Consider the following 5,189-nt stretch of genomic DNA (forward strand, 5'->3'; position numbering starts at 1 on the left):
TCCTAGGGGGCTTCAATTTCTTCTCTCATTTGCAAATACCGATCTTTTTGGTTACAAATTATACAATGTACTTTACAATAAACGGACGTTTCAATACTCTTACATACAAAAATCCACGGAAATATATTTAAAAGAATATCACCTGCGATTTTGTATGTCACGTCATAGTATATGATATCAAAAAAAATATTTATAGATTATAATGATAAATGATTAAATTATCCGCCCCTAATGTAAGCGCTAGGATCATTAACTGAGATAGCGGAAACCGTTGACGAAGCTGACCCTAGGCAATATTAATTCGATCTATTTGGATGCTCTCGTTATCTCGATGATAATCCTAAGGTTCGTTCGGGAGTCTCAATCTGCTGCTGGACGGACGCGGAACAGCATTAAAGAAAATAACATTAATGTTTTTATTTTACTTTCAGTTTACATTGCGATCGCAACGGTACTTGTCGAAACCGTCGCTCCTGAGATTCAACGAGACGAAGGAAACGTGCAGTAGGAAGAAACGCGAGCCACGATATCACGGTGCAAATTTCGCGGAGGAGACCATTATAAAACATTATACAATCGACCGGAATTCGATGAGATCTAATTTACATCTAGCCGGTTGGATGTGCGTGAGATTGTAGTAACAGTTAATTAGTACGTGCGAGTAACTTTTGCAGTTAATTGTTCACGGATACATATCAAGTTACGTGCCGTATTCGGACAAAGACAGAGCCGATCTGTCGCGCAGCTGATGAAGAAACGGTCTTCCGTTTTTGCGGACAGACTTGGTCTCTGCGCGTTGTCCATCGCCTGAACCTAAATCTCCAAGTCCGAGCATTCGTGCCGCTTCTCACGCTCGCGCTGACAAATTCAATATTTAAAAATGGAACAACTAATAAAAAAAATTTTAAAAATAATCTTCACCAGATTCATTTCGATGTTAATCATCCACCTATCTATGTGTAAAACCTTAGGCTAAAACCGATTAGCGGCGATTTCTTTAGCAACAAGTTGCACCTCGTGTGTTTTCCCCAGGAGTTTCCTAAAATCAACAAGTGAATTCGCTTCTTGCCTGGAATTTCTATATTGCTTTCGCGTTCGACTCCACAGGTGGCAAACTGGCAACGAGAACGACTTGCCGGGAAGCCCGTCACACGAAAGAGGTTCGCTCGTTTATATTTGCCTACCTTAACAAACGCAACACTCGAAGGGTAGAATAACCGTCTCGTGTTTCTTCTTAATTGTCAGAACGTCGATTCACAAATGTCAAAAATAGACGGCGACGCGACGCAATGACGGCTAGGGAATATATCGGCGCTATCTTTGTTTCTGGAATGCGATAAGAGCCGTTTTAATAAAGAGCCGAATGGGCGTTGACGACTCATATAGAGAATTCTTCGCGATCTTTGCATTCCTTTGTAGCCTCGAAGTAAATTCCGCGCGAATCGCGCCATTCCCAGGCGGCTATAGTCGGGGAATCTTGATTACGTTCGTTGTTCCGCTTTAGGATAAAAATTATGAAACGATTCACCTCTTATTCCTTTTTACAGCCTTTCGCGAAAGAATTTGCGCTACTCAACAATGTCAGTAAAAATAAATTATGAAAGCAAATTATTTTAGTTTTCGCATAAATTATAACTCATTTTTATAACAAAGATGACCTGTATTGACGCGGAATAAGAAAAAATGAATAGCTGCAGATAGTTTCAAATCTGTTAAAGATTGACAGGTTTGAGGAGGGGTGGGTCGCAAGGGAATGGATGATACAGAAACAATATGGGGGCGTCGCTTCGATGGAGGGAGACGAATGACCAGAGTATGTCGAAATAGGCCACGCGAAAGAGGAACTCATCGGCTGTGAGGGTGGGGAGGAATGAGAGGAGGAACAACAAACGGAAACGAGAGGAACACGGGAGAAACCGACGACGAGTGCATTCGTTCATCGTCGTGTGGTTGTGTCGCAATGGCTGAGACACAAAGAATACTTGTGTATGGAAGGCATCCTCCATGCGCTGATAATAGTTATAGTAATAAACTGGAAGAAATTGTTATTGCGACACAATAACAAATAAATTTAGTTATTATTTTAGAAACAGAAGAGGAAACGCAAAGGGAATAAAAATAAATTATCATGCGTGTTGCGAAAGGGTGTCTGCGTATGTCAACGTTTTGTATGCGCATGTGTGTGCAATGAAGGGAGAGAAATGTATAGCCAGAAGGCAGGGAGTGGAAACAGGAGAAAGAAAGAGGGAGGAACAGGGAGCGAGCAAGAGAGAGAATATGAGGGAGAGCGAGGACGCAAAGTGCGAAGGGGTGGAAAGCGGGAAACCTAGTGACCATGCGCCCTGTCGGCGGCTGGGGGCTTCTGGATCTTTTCGAGGATCAAGAAGAGGACGTCGAAGAAGCACGGGAGACGCAGACGGTGGTGGGCAGAGAGAGCGACGGCTCCAGGCCGGCACGAGCGAGGTGAAATGCGCCCTTATCGCTCTCAATCGTCCGTGCAGTATCTATCGGGGTGTCCCGACACTCCTCGCCAGCCGGGTCGCGGCCTCGACGGCTAGCAACGATAGCGGCGATACAGGACCGGAGAACGCTCGCTCCGGCCGAACCGACCTATCTCGAGTGAGTATTGTCTTCATAAATATATTATATAAATTTAAAACAAATAAATGTAGGTACGGTGAACGACGTATAAGTGTACTCTCGCGTAGATCCACGTTGATAAATTCAGAGATCGGTACGTCGATAAAGAGACGCGACGATAATATAATTTTGCTCATCTGTTCATCTATTTATTTCTTCCCGAGCGCGAATCATCTGATCACGTAGACTTAATCGTAAGAAATACGATGGCTATTTTACGGTCCGTGCCGCGATTTATTGGGTGAAGTATTCTTACGCTCGATTCGTATAGCCGTCGGCGCTTTATCACTTAACGTAACACGCCAGCAAGCGCGAAAGAGTTACTGTGTTCTCGCTCCTTAAATAGACTTCGTGGATATTGGGAGGGATAAAGATTTTTTCAAAGAATAAAACTAAAACGATTTTATCTATCGTCTTGCAACGCTAGAAATGGAAGCTAATTTTGTTTTATCAGGAAATTAATTAATTAATGTTCGTATTATCTCGTTTATTCCATAATGCGGTCTAATTATTTGAAACGGTAGGAAGCGGGGATTTAATTGACTATATAAACGAGTTATCACGCTATTAAATGTTTAATTAATAATTCATATTGCGGTATTACACGTTTAAGTAATGTGCTTGGTAAGCACTGTACTTCACCGAATTACATTAATTAATATGAATGATTAATTATAATAGATTATCTGTGTGTGCATGATGATATTGTTCTTTGATAATAAGCTGCCGTAATATTTAATATTTTAAATTTATCCGTGCATACGATCAATTACATTCCCGCCTTACAAGATAAAAAAAAACATTTGACATTTTACCAAACTTTTCAACCTTTTCAACCACACCCTCATCGTTTCAAAAAAGCAAAACATTGGAGCATTTATTCGTACAATGTTCAAACAATATAAAAATTAAGCAATATTATTAGCATAAAGTGTCATTAAATAAGAATGTTATGTTCCGTTTAATTAATATCAGCATTAATTAATGTTATCACAAATTGCGTAATCGACATTTTAAAATTTCCAATTTTAAGAAAGATAAGAAAACTAATTAATTGTACCCTTGTACGTAATCGATGTGACAGATGTCAGTATCACACTGTCGGGTCATCTATAACCACTACATCAACGTATTAAGCATATCCGCGGTATTATTCGCCTGCCAGATACGTTTACGGAATCTTTAGACTCGTTGACGAGGTGACCGGGAGACACTTCTGGTATCCCTTAGTCACATAACACCGGATTTCCCGATCGTGATCCGCGGCTATAGAACAAACGCCCTCATTTCCACGTGTCATCCGCAGTCTCTGGCACCGATCTTTCTCGGTGAGTTCGCGTCAAAAGCGCGGTCGGATCGAGAGGGTCGGCGCAAAAGATGGAATTGCAGACGACAGAAGTTCTCGCGTGACTTCAGGAAACCCGGATCTGTTTCCGGAGAATGCTCTTTCTCTCGACGTCATCACTTCAGAATATCTTCTCAAGGCGCGTCCTGTCTCGGAGCACAAAATTAAACATCAAATCTCGTATGACTAAAAAAAAGTCACGTTTTGCGAACTTATATTGTGGATTCTGCGATTGCTTAATGACGATTTTAAAAAGACGATGAAAGATCAGGACAGTATCAATAATTGAACATCGTAAATGTGAGACAAGAAGACGATGATACTATCGTCTCCCTTCGTCTCTCGTTGTCGCCCGGCTTCTGACACAGGAGCAAGCTAGTGAGAAGGTTGGAACTTCAACCTCGTAAGGTTAATAGAGTGATCGGTAACAAGGTTATAAAGCAATCTGCATAACCCTGTCCAGTACTTTACCCGACCTACGGGTTTCACGTTACTGCGAGCGGTGTCGTAATTACCGTCTCTAATGCGATTACCGGATCGACAAGACCGGCAACCGAGGGACTGTGAGATCTTTTTCCGGTTTTTAATTACCTCGTTTTCTTCTTCATAATTACTTCTCTTTCTTAAGTCTCGGTAAAATCTTTAGTAAGATATGAGATATGAGAAAAGATTAACGTTTTTTTATTTTTTGGCCACTCTTTAGGGACGAATTTTTAAAGTTAGAAAAAAGTAATTTATTATTTAGTTACATTTTACTCAATCTAAATCCATAGTGATTAAACTAAAAAGGAGTAAAAGAAATTAAAAATACCGTGATAAATATTGTGGTGTCACGTCTAAATATCCCGGACAGAACATCCCGCGACAATATATCTCATGGCAAAATATCCCCTGGCAAAATATCCCATGACAAAATATCCCCTGGCAAAATATCTCACGACAAAATATCCCAAAGATGCAGGAATATATTCAAAATTGAAGGCTGTACTTCCGAAAACGTCCATGCTCAGATTTAGGTGAAACTTTGTGAATAGGTTCCTTTTAGATAGAAAACACATATACCAAAAGGATTTTTTGCGACTCCAAAGTTTAGCAACTTTTTTAACATTTTTAACTTACTGTCTCCGCACATACATTTTCCACGCGAAACAAACCAAAACAGCTCTCAAGTAATGTAAACAACTATAAAATCATACACAAAGTA

At 40.5% G+C, this 5,189-nt stretch overlaps 1 protein-coding gene across 2 annotated transcripts in view; it reads left to right on the forward strand.

Annotated features, from left to right (window-relative positions):
- Window positions 1-2,348: 2,348 nt before the first annotated feature.
- LOC112460158 (synaptic vesicular amine transporter) overlaps window positions 2,349-5,189 on the forward strand; it is a 30,475-nt gene continuing 27,634 nt past the window's right edge. For both annotated transcript variants that reach the window (XM_025024718.1, XM_025024717.1), the window contains exon 1: window positions 2,349-2,619. The gene's annotated coding sequence lies outside the window, so the exon portion shown is untranslated. The remainder of the gene's footprint in view (window positions 2,620-5,189) is intronic.

The sequence above is a fragment of the Temnothorax curvispinosus genome, unplaced genomic scaffold (assembly GCF_003070985.1).
Source record: "Temnothorax curvispinosus isolate PA1 unplaced genomic scaffold, ASM307098v1 QBEX01010358.1, whole genome shotgun sequence".
Taxonomy (NCBI): domain Eukaryota; kingdom Metazoa; phylum Arthropoda; class Insecta; order Hymenoptera; family Formicidae; genus Temnothorax; species Temnothorax curvispinosus.